This window comes from Dasypus novemcinctus, chromosome 8, assembly GCF_030445035.2.
Source record: "Dasypus novemcinctus isolate mDasNov1 chromosome 8, mDasNov1.1.hap2, whole genome shotgun sequence".
NCBI classification, from domain to species: Eukaryota; Metazoa; Chordata; class Mammalia; order Cingulata; family Dasypodidae; genus Dasypus; species Dasypus novemcinctus.
In genome coordinates this window covers 234,471-261,319 of record NC_080680.1, presented here as the reverse complement: position 1 = coordinate 261,319, position 26,849 = coordinate 234,471, and the positions used below count along the sequence as shown (strand labels likewise).

The 26,849-nt window shown below is 46.0% G+C and overlaps 1 pseudogene; it reads right to left on the bottom strand.

The window, feature by feature from the left end:
* Positions 1-726: 726 nt before the first annotated feature.
* LOC101424106 (TBC1 domain family member 1 pseudogene) lies at positions 727-4,902 on the bottom strand (annotated as a pseudogene).
* Positions 4,903-26,849: the final 21,947 nt, after the last annotated feature.

Here is a 26,849-nt window from a genome sequence, read left to right as displayed (position 1 = left end):
CTGTGGTGACTGTGTATTTAGTAAGCCTCTTTTCATTTCTGATAAAACTGCTACTGTTTGTGAATAGGCTTTGATCTGGTCAAGCAAGTGGCCCATCCTGGAGGTTGGGGTGGCTGGTATCTACCTCTTTTGTCATTTCTGTGAGTTGTGTCCAGGAATTCTTCTTTTGCTTGGCAGGAAAGTGGCAGGATTTAGGAAAAGAGGTGGGGGAGTTTGTTTTTTGAAGTTCTACGGAAGCTGAGTCCAAGATAATTGAGTCCTTTTTTTTTTTTTTTTTTTTTTTAGTTTTGGGATTCTCCCATTTAAAAACAAATAGTGACTGACTCTGGGCAGCTACCTGCAGGCAGAAAAAAAGCACCCTTTAAATCCAGACATGGAAACCTGGTGGCCCCAGGCAGTACTGGCAGCAGTGGGGAGTTCCGGGGTGAAGTGTTCCCCCTTTTTGGGGTGGCCTTTCTCGATTGGTTGGGTCTGGATTTTTTTTTTTTTTTTGCAACAAGAAAACACAAAGGTGCATTTAATGAGTACACTTATCAGGTCCAGAGAAGGGCCAAATCAGAATCTAAAACAACAACAAAAACAGTGGAACATTCACCCCCTTGAATTCCAAGTTTTAGTTGTGAATTTGCAGGCTAGCAAGCCAGTTTCCTCCCTGAGAAGCAAACTTCATGCTTCCATCTCTTCCTCCAGCGTTGTCCTTCTCTCTCAGTTAAGGCCTGGACAGTGTTAGGATGGTGTAGCAATCTCTCCACTGGAGGGATGCTCTCGGAAGTGCTCTCCGCTGAACTGTCTGTCACCCGTGGACCTGGGCTGAGCAAGGTCAGGCTCTGCATTGCTCAGCTCTGCAATCTGGCTCTGAAGCTCCTCCACTGTCTGCAGCAGGGCTGACCGCTCCAGCTCTGAAGCAAGAGTGGCTTGTTTCAGTTTGCTCTCTCTGGTCAGCAACTTCTCAACTATGGCTTCAAGGCTTTGGATCCTACCATTTGCCAAGTGCAATTGTTCAAGGAGGTCAAGGTTCTGTTTGTCTAAGCTGCTGTTGGTTTTCTTTAATTTATCCATTCTTTGGTTGTCACTGAGAGAAGAGGAATCAATAAGTTCTTCTTGAAGTAGTGGTACTCAACTTCATAAGTTTGTAACTGTTTAGAGATGACCATCTCGAACACCTGATTGATGGTCTTTTCCATTTGCACCAAGCCCAGGTTTGGTAGTGTATTTTTTATAAAGTCAACCGTAGTTTCCAGGATTTCATGCTGCAGAATCAAGGGCTTATGGCTTCCCAATAAACCTAAAGCCACTTTAAATATGACCTCTGATCCCTGAAGAAAGATCATATCAAGGCCTGGCTACAAATCCCAGTGGACACTGTGAGGCAAACACGTTAAGGAACCAGGGGCAGCAGAGGCTGGGGCCAATCTCGCGTTCTTCTAGGTGATTGCAGATGGTCATCGCGAAGAAGCCCAGGGAGCTGGTGCATCTGGATCTGTAAAATAATCGTGTCCAGCCACACTGTTTCCGTAGACCCATGCCAAACATCAGAGCCTTGAGAATTTTAAACGCCTCTTCCCCACTCATATGAAGCAGCAAAATGCCTGCCACAAAGCTGAGACCTTGGCAATATCCTACTTCCTGCTGTAGAAGCGAGTAGGCCTTTAAAATGTTGAAAAGTGACAGCCCTGCTCCAGGCTGGGCCGGGAAGTGTGGACGTGTTGGAAAGGTTCACCCAGGAGCAGTAAGAATTGCATGCTGCTGGGAAGTTAGCTGTTTCAAGAGTTCTTTGCGTGGCATGTCCTTTGGCTGCTGTTTTCCTGGGAAACTGAGGTCTCAGTTGGTATTGCTCAGCGAGGAATTCCCAGATTTCTCCGTGGTGATGATGTGGCACACCTTGTCCACCAGCAGAGTGCATTTTTTCCATGTCAAATTTAATTTTTGATCTTCCTGGAGTGCTGAGCATCTTTCCCCACACTGTAGTTACTTCTTTAAGACAAGGAGTGATTGCTTCATAGTCAAGCTTCAGGCGCTTGCTCGGCAAGTCGTTTTCAGAGGCTTGTAGCTTCTGATTTTCCTTCTCCGTGCTGAGAAGCAGTATCTGTTGTAGAACTGCCTTTTGTCATAGCTCTAGATGTCCTTTTCTTTTCCTCTGGTACAGGGCCAAAGGATCCGACTTCACAGACTGGTTCTAAAGGAGATCGTGGTCGGCTCTGCCAGCTCTGAATAATCTTCATGTCCAGAGAGTCACACACTTTCTGTGGAGTGACCCTCGGAGAAAGATCTGCTGTCTCCACGAATGCCTGTGTGTCTCCACGGGAGTTCCACCAGCATCCCCTGGATGGTTTGCTTGGGACTCAAAGCCCCTTTTTGTGTTCACAAAGTCAGAGGTGTTATTTTCATCTACAGGAGCCAGAAATCTTAGAAAATTTGGCACAGAGGAAGAAGAATGAAGTTTTATCCGCAGGGCATTACAGTAGGAGATGCTCTTTGGCACAGCACTCCCCCTTTGTTCTCCACTGGATTTATGTTTTAGGTACTTAAAAAAATTTGGTGAGGAAGTGGAGGGATTAAGACGAGGTGGAGGAGCAGGAGCTGGAGACTGGCCTGAGCAATCTTAGACTTGCCGACAGGTGGATGATGCACATTTCGCTGGTGGGCGTCTCTGTGCTCATGGAGCGACACCTCATACGTTTCCTTTGCGAGGCCCCTGGAGACCCCTCAGCAGGTCCTGGAGGCTCCTGGTGCTGGGGCGAGAGCCGGGCAGGCTCTGCTGTGAGACGGCTCTCTGAGTCAGTGGACAGGTCACCCGAGGAGCCGAGGAGCTTGAAGGAGCGCTGGGAGACGGGCAAGGCCTCCTTTTCACACACAGAAGGCTCTTTGCTGGTTTACTTAATGTACTAGACACAGAGCTGTCCAGATCCACACTGGCTGAATGTTCCTGCAGGCCTCTGGCTTTATGCCCCGGGACAAAATACTTTCTAAAGATGCTGCTAAAGAACTTTTTGCTTTGTTTCTCAGCATATCTAGCCTAAATCGGGTGGCACTAAGTGGTAATTCACTTCCAATATTCTCTGTTGCAAATCTGTGATACCTGCTTTACCTCCCCAATATGGATGTCATCTTTTTGTTTCCTTTCATATATATGTCTCAGAAAAAAATAATCAGTTCATTCTCTCGCTGCTCGTTTCTTGGTCTCAATTTCTGAACCTCCTCAAAAACAGTTGCTTGTTCCTGGTTGGTTAATGTTGCCAGGTGTTTCTGGAATTCTAGTTTGGTTTTGGACGTATTCATTCCCTCTACCTTTTCACAGAGCCTGTGCAGGGACTGCACAGGACGCCCCTCACACGGCTGTGCTGGCATCTGGGAAGTCCGCTGCACGGTTCAGAGTCATCATGATTTCATCAACCAGAGCTTCCTTTGGGCACTGAAACGCGTAGCAGATGAAACGAAAGCCTCCACCTCCCGAAGACTCTCGGCAGATAACCCCAAAGCGATCCACATGTCTAATGCCCTGAGACCAAAAGGACATCTCCTTAAAATTTTTTTCAAATGCTATATTTTTGGTGTCGGGACTGATGAGGTAAACTTCAGACTGGCCAATCGTGAAGCGCGTAGTTCAATTTTCCTCAGTATCCGTTGGCCGCACAATGTTGTGTCCACTAAGACAGCAGTTCTCAAGGTCATTTTCCTCAGAAGAGCTGAATGGACAACTACTTCTAAGGCTCCCATCATGGAATTCCTTCTCAAAGGCCCACGACCCAGTCAGGCTGGGAGAACCATTTCCGCGTGGGCCTCTGGCCCTGCTCCTCGCTGCCCACTGGCTGGAGCACAGACTAGAATTTCTTCGCTGAGGAGAATCCTGCCGCAGTACTTGTGGTTTCGGGACGCTGGGAGAGCAGGTCAAATTCTGCTTTCCTGCTGCACCCGATGTGATTGAACTTCTCGATGCATTCGTCTATTAGTGCCGGCAGGGTCTTCTTGTGAGCTACCCCCACTCGCCACAAAACAGCTCCTCAAACTTCCTGGCAAACGTGTTGTCAGCCTCGGACGGGCCCTGGAGCCCCCTTGGCGGGCGATCTGGGTCTGGATTTCTAAGGCTGCTGCTAATAGGGAGGCCTGCTGTTTCGTTTGCTTTTTGCTTCCCCCTGACTGCCTGACTGCCTGACTGCCTGACTGTTCTGACTGCCTGACTGCCTGACTGCCTGCCTGCCTGACTGCCTGACTGTCTGACTGCCTGACTGTCTGACTCTCTGACTGTTCTGACTGTCTGACTGCTTGACTGCCTGACTGCCTGACTGTCTGACTGTCTGACTGCCTGACTGTCTGACTGCCTGACTGTCTGACTCTCTGACTGTTCTGACTGCCTGACTGCCTGACTGTTCTGACTGCCTGACTGTCTGACTGCCTGACTGCCTGACTGCCTGTCTGCCTGACTGCCTGACTGTCTGTCTGACTGACTGCCTGACTGCCTGACTGTTCTGACTGCCTGACTGCCTGACTGCCTGACTGTTCTGACTGCCTGACTGTCTGACTGCCTGACTGTCTGTCTGACTGTCTGACTGCCTGACTGTTCTGACTACCTGTCTGTCTGACTGCCTGACTGTCTGTCTGACTGTCTGACTGCCTGACTGCCTGACTGCCTGACTGTCTGACTGTCTGACTGCCTGACTGTCTGACTGTCTGACTGCCTGACTGTCTGACTGTCTGACTCTCTGACTGTTCTGACTGTTCTGACTGTCTGACTGCTTGACTGCCTGACTGTCTGACTGCCTGACTGCCTGACTGCCTGACTGTCTGACTGACAAATGCTTCGTTTGTGACTTGGAGGAGCTGGGAGATGTTCATCCCTGAGAACCCCTCCAGCTTCTGAGTTTTCTTTCTGACGTCTGGCACATCCTCTGCTGCGTGGACCATCCTCTGGCTTTCGGGAGCCTCTGGGCTGAAGGGGTGCAGATCCCGAAGGCCTCACGGAGCCGCTCATAGAAATCTCCTGGAGGTTCTTCAGGCTTCTGAGTGATGGAGCCACTTTGGACATTTTGTGGGCCCCTCGCCCCTTCTGTGCCCCCCAGGAGGGCTTCTCCACCCCACTGAGGGGCCGCCGCCCCGCTCTGTGTGACAGTCTCAGGCCGGCTGGGCCTCCGGGGCCGCCTCCCTGGCCCTTTCCTCTGGCTCCAAGACGCCTGCGGGGCCTGTTCTTGCACCCACTTTCTGGCCTGTGAGGACCCGGCGTCTCCTCCGTATTGAGCAGGGGTAGGAGGAGTTGGCGGCGATCAGCCCAAGTGGGCGGTGGGCTTGGGAATGGACTCCATGAGGGTGATAAGAGCCCGAGGCTTTTCTGAACACGAGGGGGTGTGGAGCCTCCAGTTTAAAGATTGCAGGCGTGAAGGGCTGATGAAACAGGCTTGGCCTCGTGGGCTGGACCGTCCCTCTCCACGATCTGGGCTGGGCTGTGTTTCACGGAGGGCATCTGAAGTGCAGGCTGCGCAGACCCAAGTCAACTTGCCAAAGGGGTCTCAGGATCCCCCGCAAGGGGGGCTGATGGGCCTGGGGAGACTGAAGGTGGAGGAGTCTCTGGGAGATCTGCTTGTGGAGGCTCCAGGCAGGGAGATGCCCTGGAAAGACTGGAACATACAGTGGGGTAGAGTCTTCCTCCAGTGTTGGAGATTTGGACCTGAAGGGTGTCGGGAATGAAAGAGAAAAGGGAGAAGGAAACAAAGAGAAAGAACGAGAGAGCTGCGATCAGGGGGTCTGCGAGTAATGACTCCTCAGACAACTTTACTTTCTACATGTGGCATTATGTATACTCAAACTGTCGAGATAACAAGCAGTGCAACTACCCATTAACAAGACTGGTAAATTAAAGAACTTATCTCTAAGTACAAAGACTTAGTATTCCTTTCAAACTACGAAGTGTGTTTGCTTGTACTTCTCCCTGCCCGGGACCGCTCGGTCCTGCTGACTGAAAGCCTTAGTTGCTGCATTCCTGTTAAAAGCGTAGCCATGGAAACAGCACGTCTCCCTTTGCGGGACCGCCGTGCCTCAGTTTCCACCACTCCAGAGGTCCTTGTAGAATAACAGGCTTTCCAGGCCTGGCCATCTGAGCCACGAGGACCCTGCTCTGGCCCTTCCTTTCAATGCAGAGTCAAACCCAAGGAGGCAGGGTTTGGGCAATTTTTAACCAGGGATCAGGGATGGATGTAGGGGAGCCGTTCAGGGAGGCCGGGGGCTTCGTGACTGCGGCCCAAATGCAGAACCTCGGTTACATCCAGGGCTCCTCCCGAGGGCTAATTAGCACTAAATTTAGGCCACTCTACTCTGCACAGAGCCCGAGAGTTCTGGGGGACATATGGGCAATGATCCCCGGAAAACCTTCCATGCAGTTTGTTTTACATAAAGTTTAAGGCTGTGAGTTTGATGATCCCACCCCTGCACCGGTGTCGCAGGAGGAACAAAGGAGGCCCTCACGAGGCCCTCAGATGCCCGCCTGGCCACGTCTCTCGCGGGAACTTAGGCTCGGCCTAGCTGAGGCGCCCGTGCAGAGTCTGGATCAGCCGTCAGGCCGCACGACGTAGCCGCGGAGCGCAGGCTGGGCCACGTCTCTCGCGGGAACTTAGGCTCGGCCTAGCTGAGGCGCCCGTGCAGAGTCTGGATCAGCCGTCAGGCCGCACGACGTAGCCGCGGAGCGCAGGCTGGGCCACGTCTCTCGCGGGAACTTAGGCTCGGCCTAGCTGAGGCGCCCGTGCAGAGTCTGGATCAGCCGTCAGGCCGCACGACGTAGCCGCGGAGCGCAGGCTGGGCCACGTCTCTCGCGGGAACTTAGGCTCGGCCTAGCTGAGGCGCCCGTGCAGAGTCTGGATCAGCCGTCAGGCCGCACGACGTAGCCGCGGAGCGCAGGCTGGGCCACGTCTCTCGTGGGAACTTAGGCTCGGCCTAGCTGAGGCGCCCGTGCAGAGTCTGGATCAGCCGTCAGGCCGCACGACGTAGCCGCGGAGCGCAGGCTGGGCCACGTCTCTCGTGGGAACTTAGGCTCGGCCTAGCTGAGGCGCCCGTGCAGAGTCTGGATCAGCCGTCAGGCCGCACGACGTAGCCGCGGAGCGCAGGCTGGGCCACGTCTCTCCCGGGAACTTAGGCTCGGCCTAGCTGAGGCGTCCGTGCAGAGTCTGGATCAGCCGTCAGGCCGCACGACGTAGCCGCAGAGCGCAGGCCGGGCCCCTCGGACTCCGCAGGGCAGGCCATGGAGCCACAGGCGGGATCGGCAGAGGCCCCTGCAGCCCCCAGCCATTCACTCACTCACTCAGAGGCCCCACGGCCCCACCCGAGGCCCTGCCCTGTCCTGGAATCTCGAATCTCGAGATTTGGGGAGGGGATCAGTCTCCCCTTCGTCGGGAGACGGGCCTGACTGGGGCTCAGAACCCCGGGGCTTACCTTGCCCACGTCTCCTGATGTTCAATCCACCCGTCCACGAGTCAGGCCGGGGTGGGGGACGCGGCCCACGGGGTCCTTTCCCCGAAGGAGGCCCCGTCAGGGGACAGGTGGCGCCGCCGTGCTCGTGTGGGGAGCTCCGCTGGCCGCGCCCGCCAGGACCGAAGCGAGGCTCAAAGGGCCAGCGCGGCTGGTTCCTCGGGTCAGGGCACCAAATGCTGCAGCAGAGCCGGGAGCTCTGAACCACAGAAAGACCCCAAACCGCCCTCCAGAGGTGGAGGAACGGTTTTATTATGCGCGGGCCCAGAGGAGAGCCACTCTCCAAATTCCGAGCCCTGTTTTTCAGTTTTCATAGGTTTATATAGGGTTTCAGGAGGGATCAGCATAACTTTTGCTCATTGGCTAACGCGTTGCGAGGTGAAATTTTGCAAGCAGGATTACAGAAGCAGAATGCAGCTGCAAGGTGGTGGGCTGATTTACAGAAGCGGTGTGGGGGGGTCACTCATTCGATGTCTTCCTACTAGGCCATGTTTTCACAGGCTGGTTTACAGAAACAGGGGCAGGAGTTATTTATTTGATATTCTCCTGCAGGGCCATGCCCTCACAGGCCGATCCACAGAAGAGGGGGCAGGAGTGACTTGTTAGATAGTTCTGCAAGGTTATGCTTTTTATTTCTTAACAGGCTGAGTAAAGAACCTCATCTGTAGCACAGTTGAAGGGTGTCCTTCTTCTGACTGTACAGCTTAACAGAAAAAAGCAGCTCTTCCTGGAAAAGAGACACACTATTTTTTTTTAATTAACATTTTATGAAATCACCTGGCTTAATAAATTTAGTTGTTGAATGTCAGTAAGTTGATAGAATATGTGTTTGGAATTCCGGCCTAATAAAGCTTGAAAAGGGTCCAGGGTCCTGCTGAAAGATAATACTGGGCGAGTATATGGACCAAAGTAGCAGAGCAGTGATCTCTGATTATCTTTTCTACCATCTAGGCCTCTTTTCTACTTGTTTCTATATGAGTTAATTATCAAAAACCTATAAAAATACTGTGACTGAAAATTACAATTATGAAATTTCTTAATGATGCTCTGGAAAAATCAGAAGACTTAACTCCAAGCTAGTTGCTGATGTTCAGTTAAAAAGGGAGGCCTGTGAGTGGAGCTCCCTGGGGCCTCTGGGCCAGGCTGGAGCGGCTGTGCCCTGAGTCGCTGCGGCAGCTCCCGCTCAGGCGGGCTGTGTGCGGGTCACCCGAGAGCAGCAGCCTGGAGGCTGGGGCGCCCACCGCAGGGCCCCCGTCATGCCCCGGCCCTCCTCTGTGCTCTGGGCCCAGCCCAGGCCTTTCCTCTTGTGCCTGGAAGCTGCCCGGGATGCCCCCAGCGCCCCCAGAGGCCTTCTCGGGCCCCTCAGCACCCACGGGCTGCTGCTTCTCCCTCCCGTCTTTTTGGGAGCAGCAGGTGCACCCGGGAAGCCAGTCGGGTCCTCCCTCCTCTGGGGGCTGAGCTTGTGGCGTCCCCTGCGGAGGCCCCCCTTCAAGGCCTGACCTGGGGGCCCTGAGTCCCTGCCCCTCCATGAGGCCTCCCCCAGCAGCCCTCGCTGTCTCGTCTTCTCCTTTATTTTGCCTCCAGGCTCCTCTCAAGCTGTCTCCCTCTTCCCTGCTAAACTTCAGTTCTCTCATCTATTTTCTGTGCTTTCATCCTGTCATCATGCATTCCCCCCCATCTCTCTCATCTCTCCATTTCTTACCTCTCTATCCATGTAATGTTTATCCTCCTTAGAATCGCAGTGTGGTGGAAGAGCAGCCCGAATCAGCATCGGGCAGCCTGAAGCCCACCCCAGATGGGAAGGCGTGTGCCCAGCCGGGCCTCAGACAGCAGGACTGGGGGCATGCCCTGTCCCCTTTGCTACAACCTAACCACAGCTAAAGAACGGGCAAAGGCTTTGAACAGGCATTTCACCAAAGAGGACGTGCGAATGGGCAATAACCACATGAAAAAATGTTTGACATGATTAGTCATCAATGGACTGCATATAAAAGCCAACTCATACCCACTAGGATGGCTATTATGAATAAGAAGGTAAATAACACATGTTGGTGAGGATGTGGAGAAATTGGAACCCTCATACCTTGTTGGTGGGAGTGTCAAATGGTGCACTACTGTGGAAAACAGTTTGCAGTTCCTCAAAATATTAAACATAGAGTCACCATCTGACCTGACAATTCAACTCCTAGATGTGTGTGGTAGTTTGAGATTATTTATGAATTCCAAAAAGGGAGATTATATTTGTAAGCTGATCTGTTCCTCTGGGCATGATCCCCTTTGATGGTTTCAGATTCAGCTGAGATGCCTGTGATTAGATTATGTTAAGATTAGGACAGTAGAGTCAACTCAGTTTGAGCTCCTGCCCCCTTCCTGGGCTATAGAAATGGACAATCGAGGACATTCACAGAAGTAGATACACAGAGAAGAGAGACAGCTTCATAGACACAGCAGAGGCCCCAGGAAGACAGACGATCCCTCCGCCAGTTTAGAGCTGAGATCGTGAGAAGCTGGACATATGGATCCTTAAGAGGATAAAGGAGCTGAACCCTGCAGAGTCACCTGCCATCTTGCTTCAACACATGGCAACAGATTTGGGTAAGGAAGTAACCTTGAGTTGGACTCTTTAGGGCCTTGTGACTGTAAACTTTTACTCCAAATAAATATCCTTTATAAAAGCCAATAGATTTCTGGTACTTTGCATCAGCACCCCTTTGACTGACTAATGAAGTATATGTCAAAAAGAATACATAGCAAGGATTCAAAAACATACTTGTACACCAATGTTCACTAGACAGAAGGTGAAAATAACTTGTGTCCATCGACAGATGGATGGATAAACAAAATAGGATATATATACATGCAGTGGATACTGTATGAATCAGTCATAAAAAGGAATGTGATTCTGATACATGCTATTTAACAGGAATCAACATTGAAAATATGTTGAGATTGCGAAATAAGCCAGACACAAAAGGGCAAGTATTATATCATTCTACTCATGAGAAATATTTAAAATAAGCAAATCTATAGAGACAGAAAGGAGATTATAGGTTACAAGGGACTAGGGGAGGGAGGGATGAGGAGTTATTATATATAACAGGTACAGAGTTTCTGTTTGGGGTCATCAAAATATCTTGGTAACGGATAGTGATGATGGTGGCAGAAAATTAGGAATGTAATTAATATCACTGAAATGTGCACTTAAAATGGTTAAAATGGGAAATTTTGTGTGATATACATGTTATTTAAAAAAAAAAAAAAAACAGGCAAAAAATCTGTCCTTGTCCTGCTGCAGCCTCTTACTCTACATCTTGTCTTTGTCTATGTTGTGAGAAACTTGATGACTAAGAACGTACCAGAGAAAGATTTTTTCTTTCCAGGTACCAGTTCAGAAATACATGGATGCTGGACCTGCTTGGTCTGAGTTTGTTCTGAAGGACCGCCTCAAAGCACATCACCCTATGGCCAAGGGAACAAGTGGTATGATCCTTCATTTAGGGTCAGCTTCTATAAGATGCCAGACAATTGTATCTAGAATGTATGAAGATCTTTCAACTTTCAACAGTAAGAAGATAAACAACCTTGTTTAAAATTAGGCAAAAGTTTTGGAAAACATTTCTCCAAAAATGATTTATGGATGGCAAATAAACATAGGAGAGGTGTTCAGCATCATTTGTCCTTAGGTGAATGCAAAGTAAAACCACAATGAGTTATCACTACACCTCCTTTAGAACGGCTAAAATAAGATACCATGTGCGGGTAAGAAGGTGGATCAACTGGGATTCATACATTGATTGTGGGAAAGCAAAGTGGTACAGCCACTCTGAAAAACAGTTTGGCAGTTTCTTATAAAATTTAGCAAATACCCAGTAATCCCACTCCTAGGTACGTAGCTGAGGGAAATGAAAACTTATCTTCACAACGAAACCTGTGCATGATTATAACAGCCCTATTCACAATCCCTCTAAACTGGACACAGCCCACACATCTTTAATTAGGTGAATGGAAAAATAAGCTTGTGGTGCATCCATAAAAAGTAACAAATTATTGATATATGCCACAACCTGGATGTATCTGAAAGGCATTGTGGTGAGTGAATGAAGTCTGTCTTAAAAAGTGATAAACTATATGATTTCATTTATATTCCATTCTTGAAAAGGCAAAATTACAGTGAGGGAAGACAGGTTGCTGAGCTTAGGGACGGTGCAGGTGGGGGGAGGGAAAAGACAGGACTTGTGGGTTGCTGGAACTGTTCTGTATCCTGATTGTAGCTGTGGTCAAATGAGTCTGTACAATGTGTTAAAAACAAATAGAACTTTACACTCCCCAAAAGCTTGATTTTATTGTAGTTAGTTAAAGTAAAGAACAAAATTAAAAGTCTTAGGCTAAACAAGGAATTCCATTTATGTAGATAAGATTTTGCCTTGAAAAATGATGTACCAGTAGGCCCTTACACTAGAATAAAATAGAAATGGCATGCAACTTTTTTCTTCTTTTGGAGAATTTCTAAACTAGTTAACTAAATGGGAAATAAAGACAGTTGCTAGAAGGAGAATAATGCATGGTGTCTTAAAGAGAAACTAAAAACTTAGATCGTTCTCAAAGAGTTATAAAGAAAGAAGTAGAAAAATTATAATAAAATATTGAAATCGTGAAGGGTTGAGTGGGACATATCTGCAAGGATTTATTTATTTAAACAAAGACCATAAGCACATTCGGGAAAATGGCACCCTTGTTGAATGTAATCACGAGCGCCTGTGTGCCTGCTATTCTGTGGTATGAGCGAAATATGTTGTAATTTAAAATAATAATAAAACAATAGATTGGCGGAAGATTGCAAAGAGCTATACTTGTTTATTGTAAATAAGAAGGGTGTACAACCTGTGTATGTTTGCCCTAAGGAGTCTAGGTTGAATCCTGGTAAAATAAAAACTTGAGCTAGATACTTTTAAAAAACTGTATGTAGGGAATGAGCAGACCAAGCACATGCGGAGTTTTGGGCGGGAGGAGGAGGAATCTCGGGCTCTTTTGATCCTTAAACACCTGCTGGTTTCTTTCGAGTCAAGGTAACTACATTACCGCAGAAGAGGTTCTAACCCGTTCATGCCCTCCTGGGGTGCCTCAATGATCCTAATTTAGTGAGTTAGGAGTGGATTACAAAACAAAGCTCGAAAAGTGCCAAACCTCTGCAGTTACAGAGAAGGACGTTTCCAGACAGGCTCTGGGTGCTCCGCAAGTTCTGCCTGGCTCAGGGGCATATCTGATCATTTAAACATGGTTCTGATGAGACTGTAATTCCAGGCTCTCTAATTCTGGGCTCAGTTTTGAGTCTGGTGGTCTCTCCAGGAGAACGTGGCCAATGTGCCAGGCCAACAGTTGTACACTGGAATGTGCTCAGCCCTGGGGTGGAAGGCTGTGAAGCAGGTCAGATGTCACCATCTAACCATCTCTCTCACCTCGACTTGCTTACTGATCCCTCCCCAGCATTTCCTCTGTATCTTGAGCTCTCTTCCGCCCCTGCCAAGATGGCTCCCTCATCTATTTGCTCGTTATTTTTGCCCATTGTTTGCACTCGTTGTCAGCTCACTGTTTTTTCTTGTTGCTTGTTGCCTGGGTTTTCTTTAGAAGGCATCGGGAACTGAACCAGGGACCTCCCATGTGGGAGGCAGGTGCTCAACTGCTCGAGCCACTTCCACTCCCAGCTCATTCTTTTTTTTGGATTTAGGACAAGCTTTATTCAGTTTACTCATCAAAATGTGGCTACATGTATTAAAACATCCATTTTAAGTTCCAACATCACATATAAATTACGTAAGTGAATTTTATTCTGGTGAATTGACAATAGCTAAATGTATTATGAAATGAATATATGCAAATTAGTAGCTTTAAAATCTTCCTGTTGGCTTTGGTGCAATAATTACACGAATTAAAGTAAACTTTTGGCTTTCTTTTTTAATTTCATTTCTTTAGTCAACAATATCTTCCCTCATGCCAGTTGTGAGCTACCAAACACAAGTTAAAGTCACTATTAAAAAAATCCTTTAAGAGCAGATGTTTTTAATATGTAAATATTTACTTAAGAATAGGAACATAGCATCATGTACATTATGTATTTCACATATTGTATCCTTCATTATAATATTTCTGTTTTACTATTTGGTCTTCATAGGTAGATTCATATAATTTGCTTTGAAATTTAAAAAAACAAACACAATTTATTTACATTTTGTCCTATGCTCTTGTGGTGAAAATGATGATTGCTGTTTTTTTTTCTATGAAACTTTCTCTTTTTTTTGTCTTTTTTTTAATGTTACATTTAAAAAATTGAGGTCCCCATATACTCCCCACCCCCCCACCCCACTCCTCCCCCGGTAACAACAACCTCCTCGATCATTATGAGACATTAATTGCATTGGGTGAATACATCTCTGAGCACCGCTGCACCTCATGGTCAATGGTCCACACCATAGCCCACACTCTCCACGTTCCACCCAGTGGGCCATGGGAGGACATACACTGTCTAGTAACTGTCCCTGCAGCACCACCCAGGACAACTCCAAGTCCCAAAAACGCCCCCACATCACATCTCTTTTTCCCACTTCCTACCGCCAGCAGCACCATGGCCACTTTCTCCACATTAATGCCACATTTTCTTTGATTACTAATCACAGCAGTTCATGAATAGAATATCAGTAAGTCCACTGTAATCCATACTCTATTCCTCCATCCTGTGGACGTTAGAATGGTTGCGTCCACTCCACATCTATATCAAGAGGGGGCTTAGATTCCACATGGATGCTGGATGCAATTCTCCTGCTTTCTCCTGTTGTAGGCACTCTTGGCAGCTCATTCATTTTTGCTTGTTATCAGCTCATTGTTTGCTCATTGTCTTGCTTGCTATTTTTGCTCACTGTCTGCTCATTGCTTTTACTCGATGTCTGCTTGTTGTCTGCTCATTGTTTGTTGGTCTTCCTTAGGAGGCCCTGGGAACTGAACCCAGGACCTCCCATGTAGGAGGTGGGCACTCAACTGCTTGAGCCACATCTGCTCCCCTTGAGCACTCTTTGATGACTGCATTTGGCCTCAGGTACTGCAATTAGTTTTGCCATATGTCTGCCTTCCCTGCTGAGCTGGGCAACCTTGCCATCAGGGACAATCTCCTTGGAGCATTAGGTTCATTATAATGTCAGAATAAAGGTGTGTTGAGATGAATCAAGAAAAGTTCCTCTTATCAAATACATCACAGCCCAAACCTGCATCTAAATGATACAAAATACTTAGTCTCCATGCAAAACTGCAAATATCCCAGGAGGATTTTGCTTTTAATTGTAGGTACAACCAGAGGTTTAACTGGAAAAACAAATCAGAATAACAAGATCCCAGGAATGTAAATGGGTTGACCACTGTGACAACAGACATACTTTCTGGTCCTGATTTGATATAGCCTGCGAAGGAGAATCACATATCTGGCTGAGGTAGAGATAAAAAGAGGTCCACTAAAAGTGAAACTATCAAAAACAGCCAGTTTCTCAAACTCTGCAAAACCTTAGACAGGATTTCTCAGCCAGGACATAATAGCTGGGAAACATCTGTCCTCATGCTTTCACTCAGGAGGCTTCCTCTAGTAGCTCCCAGAATCTGTGACATTGGCTTTTATCTAAGACAAATTTGGATGGTCCAGTTAATTTTTTGTACATTTTTGTTGTTGAGCCCAGTATGTTTTCAAATTCTGAAAACTGCCGCCGCTCACATCAATTATGCAAATATAGTATATACCCAAATATGGCAACCATTAAGGCCAGTCCAGGAGAAATCCTACCGCTTTAATTTGGACACAAATGATCTGAGTTGGCTGGATGCCAGGCATGTGCACCCTTGAAGCTCCTGCCCCTCAACTGGCATGTGAGAAGCTGGTGAGTTTAAAAGGCTGAGTTTTAAAAATGCCACTTCTTGGCCACTAATTCAGTGTCTTCAGCTCCAGGACAGAGATTGCTTTGAAGTGGAGTTGAGAGAACATCGGTTACAAATGTCAATCGTCCAACCGAAAAAACGTTGACAAGACTGTGAGAATTGCTGGTGGAATCAGGACTGTTTAAGCAGCAGCACCGTGAGCCCTCCCTTTCCTAGGCAGTGTTTATTTGTTCCGTCGGTATTTAGGGAGGGTGAAATTTGATCAGGCACAATATGCAGGTCTTTCCCTTAGAAGCTCCCAAGTGAGAAAAAGGATGCGCTGGGGCCAGGCGTTTATGCCACCTTGTCTGGCTCCAGCAACAAACCTTGTGGGAAGGAACTTAGGGACTAGAGAGATCTTTGGGGAGATCAAATTCAGTTACTTGCTTTTTTGAAATGGACGTTCCAGCCCCTGGCTGGAAGCACTATTCTCTTGCTTTAAAATGATGAACAGTCAAATCAAGTGGAGGACACTCATTTGCACTTCACAGGCACCATTTAAGAAGAAAATGGCAAATGAACAGCTCCTTGTCCACTATACTCTACCTTGAACTCTATTTACAAACTTGTCTCTAAGTATTCAATATTGATTGAATTATGATACCCTATGACAAATTAAACAAAAGTGTGGTTTTTTATTTCGTTAGATTTATGGGTAACTTTTCTTTTCATTTTTGTCTTCTAATTTTCATTTATTTTTTCACCAAAGAATGAAAGGAGAGAAAACCTGAATATGTTTAGCTTATACTTAGTCTTAATTTTAAAAATATGAATAAAAAAATGAAACAAAAAACCCATAGTTGAGATAAACTAATTTATAAAATAGATAATGACCTAGAGATAATTAGAAATCATTTTTTTAAAATGCAGCAGATAACTCAACCAAGTGACTAAAGAGTATAAATAAGCAATTCATGAGAGAATTGCCAATGGATGTGAAAATTTTTAATCTTTCCAGAAACCAGACATGAAATTCAAGGGAATTATATGATGCCATTTAACCAATCACTTTGGAAAATAATTGCACACACAAAATAGTAAAAGAAAAATGAGAACATCTGTACTCTGTAAGGATGTAAATTGTTTCCGATTGTTTGTTTAAATTAACCTGAAGGGCTACTAGGCAAATTTGTACCAAAATACTTCAATGATGCACACTCCTCAAGACAATTTCACCGCTTCTGAGATTTATACACATGAACCAATCAGATATTAAGACAGATAATTCATATATGTGGAGAGTCATTAAGGATAACTAATTTAGATAGTGAACCATATATACCAATAAATGATTTGTAGTAGTAAGATTGTTATCCCTATGATGATATACCAAGCAATTCAATTTTTCAAAATAATATTTAATGACTGAACAATGGTCGTGATGCATCGTCAAGTTCACATAGCAGATTACGAGTTGTGCTTGGAGCAGTGAGTTCTGGAGGCCAAGCGGGAGAATTACACTGGGATGTGAACAAGCCGGGGAGCCCGGGACCACATGATTAGCCCCAGCTGATGAGAACCATGGTTCCCCTGGAGAGGTCCCTAGTGGTAACGCGGAAAAATTCAGGGCTCCCTTCTGTGTTCCCAAGTTGAGTTTTCCCAAGGAAAGGGGCTTTCTGTCCAAATAAATGTGGGAAATTGAAGCTTATTATGCAAAAGTTTGTAAAAAGTTTATATTTAAGCATTTCATTTTCTTCATTATCAAGGAGATCTTGGTCATGTCATTTAACCAATCTGTGCTCATTTATTCATTTAAAAGTTGTTTGAGTAAAAGAGGAAGGTTTTGTTTCTCTCTATTTCAACATTTTCCTCTTTGGTAAGTATATTTCCACTCAGCGTTTAGAATTTGGGATCCAAAACATAGAACTGTCCAGACTGGGAAGTCTGAAAACTTCTACCCACCTTATGTCACTTTGAGCATGGAGGACAAAGTGCTTCTGTTGGTCTACGTGTGGGTCTACGCCAGGGCTGTGTTTTCCCGTGTTCTCCTTTGTCATCGGGGTCTGACGGGAGCACAGGCGAGGGCAGCTAACAGAGGCAGAAAGAAGGGCTTGACGCTGGGTCAGAGGGCGAGCCAGTCTAAAGACACAGCTGGTGATTACACAACCACCGCCAGCTCTCAAGGAGCCCATTTGACCGTGTTCCTGGTGCAGGGCACACACTCGTTTGCATTAATTTTTGCAAGACAAATGAGCAAGGGAGAACTTTCCTTTGACTCTGCTCCATAAATAAAGCTGGGTCTCTACCTTACGCCCCACAGCAACTTACCTAGATTAAACATTTACAGGTAAAACAGCCATGGAGAAATTCCCAAATGATAGGGGGAAATGTTTGGGTATGTAATACTGGAGCAAGCACATATTTCTAAGCAAGACACAAGGCCCAGATGGCACGGAAGAAAAGATGAGGAGACTAAGTTTAGAAAGCTGCCTGGCCCTCATCCAGTACGGCTCGTGTCCTCTAAGAAGACAACAGACACCAGGGGAGAATGCCACGTGGTGAGGGCAGCAAGGCGAGGGCTCAGGCCGAGGAAGGCACGACTGCCCGCACAGCACCAGGGACAGCCAAGGAGGAAGCTCCGGAGCAGGCCCGACCGACACCCTGGCTCCACACGTCCCAACTCCAAACTGCAAGAACCGAGAGAAATCTCGGCTGTTTCCAGCCTCTCCATTTGTGGTACTTTGTTAAGGCAACCCTAAGAAGAGCATGCAGCTGGCAAAGAGCTAATTTCCTTAACTTATACAATACTTGTAAATCAAAATGGTACACTTCATGTAGTAATTGTCAATGATATAAATAAGCAGGTCACCAAAAATGGGTTCCATATGTGTGGAAAAAAATGCTCTTTCATTTGTATTAGAAGAAATGTAAAATAAAACAAAAATGATATACTAATTAACTTCCAGTCTTTAACAGAATAAGATATGTTAATACTATATATTGTTAAAGGAAGTACTTTCCAAATTTTATCATGTTAGAGACCTACTTTCTTTTATGCCCATAGTTATGTTTTGAATATTATGTCTCGGAATATTATTAAATATAATAGCACATCGGACCTATGATATCATAGGTAAATTGCTTAGCATAAGACTAATAAAATTCATTTGAATAAAAATGTTGAGCAAATAATGATTTAATGTATATAGAGTGCTTCCTGTGTGACAGACATGAAATATATATATATATTACCCCCACGATAGTCCTGTTAGGATGGCAGTATTTCTATGCACAGTTTACACATAAGGTAATTGAGGCATAATGAGTTTCAGTTACTTGCCTCAAATCACAGAGCTACGTAGTGATGGTACAAAGATTTGAATCCAGGTATCTGACTGTGGGGTCCCCACTCACACTTACCTCACTATAAGTACAGTGTTATTTGTTGGCAGGTAAAATTTGAAAGATAAAACTCCCATGACTCAAGATTGGGAATCACTGCCTTGGTAGAAGGAAGAAGACTGTATTAGTTAGTTAGTGCTGCGTAACAACTTACCACAAAATTAGCAGATTAAAACAACACACACCTGTCATATCTCACAGTCTTTGTAGGTCAGGAATCTGGGCTTCCGTACTAGGGCCTCTGCTTTAAGGATTTCTCACAAGGCTGCAAACAAGGTAACTTCCAGGGTGAGAGGCTCATCTGAAGGCTTGACAAGGGAAAGATCTGCTTCGAAGCACACGTGATTGTTGACAGAAGTTAGCTCCCTCAGGGTTGGTTAGGCCGGGGGGTCCAGGTCCTAGTTGGTTCTTGGCCAGAGGTTGCCACCAAAACCTTGCTTCACCAAAGTATGCAGACTGAAGAGGCAATACAGCCGTCAGCAGCAGGCCACAACCTAACGCAATCTAATTATGAATATGGGCGTTGCATCTGTCCTGCATTCTACTAAAGGCCAGTCACAGTTCCCACTCGTGGGTGGAAATTAGACGAAGGTGTGAAGACCAGGCTGTGGCATCGCTGGACAGTCTCTAGGTCTGCCTGCCCCCCAGGCACTCTCACACACCATGCTGGGAGCCCCTTGAGGGGCTGCATCTACAATAAAGAGAAAAGCATCAACTTTTCAGTGTACTGAAAGGTGGCAATCCAAAAGGAGCACTGCCGTAAGCCCCCTCAATGTGTAACCTTTAATACTTACCTATGTCCACATAAAATGTGTATAAAGACATATTAGTTGCATTTTGTTTTACTGGTAAAATCATTTTGTGCCTCAGTTATCTGTGTATAGGTGACCACCTACATATATTTAGTATTGTAAACTATGGAATAGTATGCAGGTATAAAAAAGTAAGGTAAATATATTTACTAGTATGAACTTCAAGATATATATTTTTAAAAAGCAAATGCAGAATGACATGACTATTCTGCTCCTTTAAAAAATGATCTCAGTGAATAAATACACATATTATATTAGTATCTAAATATAGAGAATATTTTGGAAAAGATAGACAAGCAATTATTAATAGCACTTTTATTCTCTGGGTAAAAGAACCAGGTGCTTAAAAATATGAGGTTGATTTTATTTCAACTGCATGAAGGTATAGCTTTTCAACTAATTGTTAGATGATTGAAAAAATTACTAAAAGGAAACTACTAAATAGTGACTTTATTCAGTCCCTCTTTGCCATTAAAATTTGTTCCTTACCAGTTGGTAAAGATTGACAAATTAATATAAGATCTTGCTGTCATCACTGGAGTTATCATCTTAGGAGAGAGGGCATAGGGAGAGCAGGAGACGGTGTGGGGCAGTGAGGAGTGTACAATGACACTGAATGTCAGATGAAAGCGGTACTTTCAAGGGCTTTCCAAAAGGATGAAAAGGTGGGTGGGGTGCGGAGTGCTAGAGTAGAATGGATATGCCGTGATCTACTTTTTCTAAAAAAATTTTATTATTATTATTTTTTAAAGATACATAGATCACATAAAAAGTTACATTAAAAAATATAAGAGTTTCCCGTATGCCCCACTCTCCACAGGCCTCACTGCTCCCACATCAAAAACTTCTTTCATTACTGTGGTACATTCATGGCATTTGATGACATTTACTCTAATTTTTAAGAAAAATTAGATAGTTCCACAGATCAAATTTCAGTCTAACTTTGTAAAAATTTTTAATGGTATGAGGTATCAAGGGCTGTTTTCAATAATTTTTAAAATAATGGTGGTTTTAAAATAAGTAAATGTGTTCTACTTCTTCATTTGATGGTTATGATACTCATATATGTCATGGGTCATTTAAAGTTTGACTACCCTGTGATATGGTGGGAACAACACCTGGTAAGGGTGGACTAGACTCTATTCCTAAGTGGACTCCTAGCATCTGGCCACGTGATCCTGTTTTCCAGGAGATTTCTTTTCTTTGGTCACAAAAGGAGAGATGAAGGTATGTACTCTCCAGGCACAGGTAACATCATCATTCATCATTTTGACCTACAGAAATGACAGTACCTCTGGTTCAGACTAACAGATTCATACTTCATTCCATTTAGATTTAAAATTTCATGTCTTTTTAGCAAACCTTTAGCAAAGAGTGCATTACCACCCATTTTTTAAAATTTCAAGGTAGTATCTTTCTCCTCAAGGAAATCTTGCATGAGTTGAACAACTTAACAAAGGGTAATACACATTTATGCTGTCTTTTTTATTGAAATATGGTCATTGATCATTTCAGAGTGAGAACTCCTAAGAAAGGGGCACTTTATCCTGAGTTTCCTTCATATACGTAGAATCTCTGTTTTTAATATTTTCTAATAACATATTCTGAAAGACAAGAATCCAAAGGAAAATTGAAGTGCTGGGTTTTGATCTCCTCAACACAATGACATGAGGCTGGATAAAGAATTATTCATTCATTTATTATCTAATAAAGCATTTGTTGAAGTTCAAGCCACAGCTTTTCTTTCTGCGTAGTCGAGTCAGTTTTGTTCTGTTCTCAACGTCATCAACTTTTGTGCCAATGACCTTCCAGGATTGCTCTAGATCTCTGCTGTCCAATATGGTAACTTCTACCCACATTCCTCACTGCCCCACACGGTCTCCTGCTCTCCCTATGCCTCTACCCTAAGATGATAACTCCAGTGATGACAGCAAGATTTTATATCAATTTGTCAATCTTTGTCGAGCCTTCAGATGAGCCTCTTACTCTGGAAGTTACCTTGATTGCAGCCTTGTGAGAAATCCTAAATTAAATGCATTAATTACATTTAATTTACTTAAATGCAAATTAATTCACTGTAAATGAAATACAAATTTTAGTTCCTCAGTTATACCAGGCAAATGAGAACTTTGCTAGGCACGTGTTATCAGAGGCTCACATACTGAGCAAGCGGGTTATACACGTTATTTCCATCATGGCAGAAAGTTCTACTGGATGCTGCGGGTATAGGTTCCAGCTGAAGGAGCACACAGGAATGAATACAAGTCTCCCATCACTTTGGCTGTGGGCTTGTTGGACAAACCTGTGTACAAAAAAGGTATGTTAATGAACTGTGTATTAAAATAGAGACAATTCTGTCTACCACATTAAGCCTGGCACTTTGCTATGCTGGCTTCCTTTGGCACAACTCCTGATTCAGGTTTTCAATTTCTGCTCCTGAGTTACTCAGTAGTAGTATCTGTACTTCCTTATCCTAAAGACCACGTCACCTCCAATTCACATTCTTCCTTTGTCTGGGGCATCCCTGCCAAGATGCTTTATCTCATCCCCTCTTGACTCAGGTTCTTCTGGCCACGTGTTTGCCAAGTGACCTTCGTGTCACCACTACCGTCCAACATGGCACCATTTCCCCCGCGTCTTTGTGGAATACGATGGCTCGCCCATTCTTGCCCTGCTGGTATTGGGACCTCTTTAGTCATTTCCCGTTCTTTCTCACAGTGGTGCAATGCTGGACTTTTCCCCCAAATCATGCCCTTGATATATGTCAATGCCAAACTTAAAACCTATATGTTACTGACTAAAAAACATATCATTTATGCAGTCTTTTTATTGAAAATTTGTGTTTTGCTTATTTCAGTTTGAGAACTCTTAAGGCTTGGGGACTTTTTCCTGAGTTTCCTTCAATGCACAGAATCTAACTTATCTCCATGTTGAAAATTTTAAAATACACACCTGTTGATGATACAGATAAGGGTAAATAATAATTGTTTTTTCAATTCAGGGGCAACTTTTCTTAAGAACTTTATTTTTGGAACAAAAAGGATGATACATCCAGTCACGTCTCTGATTACACCACAGAGGCTTATGTGTATAAGGAGACATGCATCCATCTGCCATATTGCGTAAGTACTTATCAGGAAAAGCTCTTCTTCATACATAGCAGGACCTGAGCCATATGGCTTATCTTTGATTCATATTCCCACTTCACCTCTGTGTTCCCCTTACTGTAGTTTGCTGGAGTAAAGCCCTCTGTTTATGGAGTTACTGACATATTACTCCTTTCACAAATATCCTTGTGGAGTAACCTTTGAATGCTATGGAAGGCCATGTTTTAGAAACGATCCAAACGTCAGGGCATTTGTCCAAAATTAGCTGTGAAATGAAAAAGGAAGATAGAGAAAAACACCAGCACTTAGCCTTGGAACTTTGTCTGTAAAGCAGAAAGAGGCAGTAGAAATCAGATTTGATCTGCATTCTGCAAACAAAAGTGTTCTTTGGATTTGAACTCCCTCTTCTATTTTGTGTTCCTTAAAGTCCTTTTTAGCAATTCAAAGCAAATGGCTTGTTTTTCTTTCAGAGCCTTTTACATACATTTTAAGGACTCATTCCTTTAAAAGGAGAGAAAAATAAATATTGTTTGAAATGTGGAAAGACATTACCAGAGACTCATTGTGCTATACTCCAGCAAAATCTTTATTAGCTCATGTTCCCACTGGGAGAGAATAATTAAAATCAGGAAAAAGTTCATACTAATTTTAAAGAAGGCTAACGAGCATTGCTAAAAAATACCCTTGAGATCTCAAGGCAAATTTCTCTAGTAACACTTTTCCATTTATTCACCCTAAAATAATAGTAATTAATATGGTCAGTGGATCACATTGCTAAGAAAATTTCCAGCCTTGAATCAAAATAAATAATTGCATTAATCAATGATTTCTGAAGATTCACAGCGCTATCCAGGTTCTCTTGTAAAACTGAGGAGAATTAGGTCTAGCACATCACATTCATTTCTTAGAGCTTCATTTTTTAATATACACGTATCGGGTTCTTGCACGGGCAATTTTAGGGTTCTTTTATTGTTGTTGGGTTTTTCAGATTCTGAGATCTCCATCTGAGATGAATTGTTCATCTGAACTAGGATGGAAAATCTTTAAAGGAAATCGTTACCTAAAGGAAACTGCATTTGTGAATAGTGTACAGGCAGAGCAAGCTCTAGGTAACAAGCGATTTTAGGAAAACATTTCTTCCACCAGTTCCCAGTTGCCTTTAAAATACCTGATTTGGGCCTTAATTGGAATGTCTGCCGGCCAGGGGTCCTACTGAAGCACGTATTTTAAAAAGGTGCTCCCTGCTGGAGCTCCAGAGAGCTGCTCTCTCCCGCTCTGATGCTTGCCATCCCAGCTTCTTGGTGGAGACCTGGTGGGTGGAGCGGATGCTCTGAGCTAACGTGCTGGAGGAGGACGAGTAAAACCCCCCAGCACGCTGGGTCTCTTCTCCCCTGTGAGTGCCTGCTAACAGCAGATGCGTGGAAACAATGGCCCTGCCTTTGCTGTCTGGCCCAGCAGTGGCTTGAACGCTAGGAATCTCAGATAAGGTGAGGAGGAGCCTTGGTGTAAGGTCGGCGAACAGGAGGTGAGCCGGGAGGCAGGGCGAGAAGTTGGAGAAGAATGCAGCCTGAGGTCAGGTCAGATATGGGCTTCACCCCTCCTGGCTGGGTGGCCTTGGGCTAGTTATTTGACATCTCTGTGCTTTTTTCTCATCTGTAAAATAGGCTTTGTTTCCCCAGTTGCAAAGAAGGAGGCATGACAGCACATATCTTATAGGCAGCCTGACTATTTGTAATAGCAGCTACGGGGATGAAGGCGAGTACTGACCAGGAACAAAGAACCTTCCAGGACAGTGACTTTCCATCTCGTTTCCACAAAGGCCTCAGCTGGGAGTAGTTGGCAGGCACGCCCCAGACCAAGCCCTCTTAGAGGGTGAGAATCACCCGGAGGACTTGTGAAAGCAGATTCCTGGCCCCACACCCCGAGCCTCTGCTTCAGCGATCTGGGGCGGCGCCTTGGAGTCTGCATTTCTAGCGGGCTGGGGCTGGGGCTGGTGCAGACGGCAGGTGTGGGAGCTTCTCCAGCAGCGTGGTGGCACGTGCAGCGGAGGCCGCAGGCCACCAGCAGGCTCCGGTGCCCGCGGTGGGAGCTTGCCCAGCAGTGCTCTGCTCCGGGCGCAGAAGACGAGGAGCCGTGGGGCTGACTTGAGGTTAGGATCTGTGGGGATACTGCTGGGGCGATGTGGGACTAGGGGTGGGGCCACGTGCCCGGGGGCTCGGGATGCAGAAGGGGGTGGCAGGGGACCGGGAAGGAGCCAGACCCTGGCGGTGCCGGGGAAGCTCGGCTGTGGGCAGTCGGAGAGAGATGGGAGGTGGGCAGGCGAAGAAAGAAATGGAAGCGTTTCACTTCGACTTTTCCTTGCATGCTGAAAACTTAGTTTCCACTCTTGCTCCACGTTTGTCTGACCGCTGGTCCCTTGAGTTGCAGCCTCCGGTGTTTTATTTTTCTTTCCCAAGGAACTAGAGGCTGGGCAGACTGAGGAGCAATGTCCTGAGAAACTTTCTGCTGTCTGTTTCTGGTTCCCTGACTGTTTTCGCTCCGAGTCAGTTTCCGTCAGGCCCGGCTGATCATCGCAGGTCAGTAAGCCACACGGAGGGACAGTGGGTGGGAGGACTGCGGCCCCCTCAGCCCCCCTGACCGAATCCCAGGTGTGTGATTTTCTGCTCTTCAGCTCCTCATCTGGGTTAAGGATGCAAAGGAGATCTGTCAGTTGAAGTGCAGGTAAGAACGGTGCTGCTCACCTGGCGGTGGTGGGCCTTTCCAGGCTCTCACTGGTGGAGTAAATGACGATATGCACGTTCGGCTGCGTTAGAGATACCCGTGCAAATGCCGCGTGGGGAACTTGAGTTTTACACGTCCATCCTGCCCCTGTAAGAGGCAGGGAGCGGGCACAGAGGGAAGGAGGGCGGCTGGGGAGTGGTGGAGTGGGAGAAGCCAGGGGTGGCAAGGCCTGAGGCCCGGGAGACCGGCCCCTCTGCTGGGGGGTGGGCTCCTCAGACCCCAGGGAGCTTCCTGGGCCGCTGTGACCGGGTGCTGGAACTTTACAGGACCGGAGATGGACCGTGAGCTGCGTTCCATGGCTTCTTTCGAATTCTAAGGGATTTGAATCAGTTTTGGAATAGAGACACTATTTCAAAAATCTGGTGGGTGCATTTTAGTATTCTGTAGCTTCTTCTGCCTTTTAAAACACATACTTCTAATGTTTACAGAAATGCGAATCGACTCCAGAGCCTGAAAAGCTGCTTCGTTTTCTGTTTTGTTTTTTTTTAAGATTTATTTTATTTATTTCTCTTCCCTTCCCCCCCACCCCGGTTGTCTGTTCTCTGTGTCTACTTGCTGCGTCTTCTTCTTTGTCCGCTTCTGTTGTTGTCAGCAGGATGGGAATCTGTGTTTCTTTTTGTTGTGTCATCTTGTGTCAGCTCTCCATGTGTGCAGCGCCATTCCTGGTCAGGCTGCACTTTCTTTCATGCTGGGCGGCTCTCCTTACGGGGTGCACTCCTTGCGCGTGGGGCTCCCCTACGCGGGGGACACCCCTGCATGGCGCGGCACTCCTTGCGTGCATCAGCACTGCACATGGGCCAGCTCCACACGGGTCAAGGAGGCCCGGGGTTTGAACTGCAGACCTCCCATGTGGTAGACAGACGCCCTAACCACTGAGCCAAGTCCACCGCCTAAACTGCTTCATTTTAGTGCAAGGAAAGAGTGCCAGAGTTACACTGACGACGGGTGATATGGAACTGGGTGGGAACTGAAACCTTCAATTAGACAACTGTATCTTGAGCTCCTTCTCATCAAAAAGGCTTGGGTCCCTCCAGTGATGAGGGTGCTGGTCCCTGGGGTGGGGCTGGGTCCAGAGTGTGGGATCTGGACCGTCCCTCAGGAATAAATGGTACTAATTTCAGGCACGCAGGCTCATAAGCATAGTCGGTGTACGCTACGATGTGAACTATTATCCACGCAGTACAGCAGTGCTCCAAAGTGTAGTCACCAAGTGCAGTGAATGTGCCACGGTGATGACAGAGGGTGTTGATGTGGGAGGCGTGGGCGGAGGGTGTGGGGTATGTGGAACCTCTCACCTTTTTTAACGTAACATTTTTTGTGATCTATGTGTCTTTTAAAAATGACAATTTAGGGAAACGGACTTGGCCCAGTGGTTAGGGCGTCCGTCTACCACATGGGAGGTCCGTGG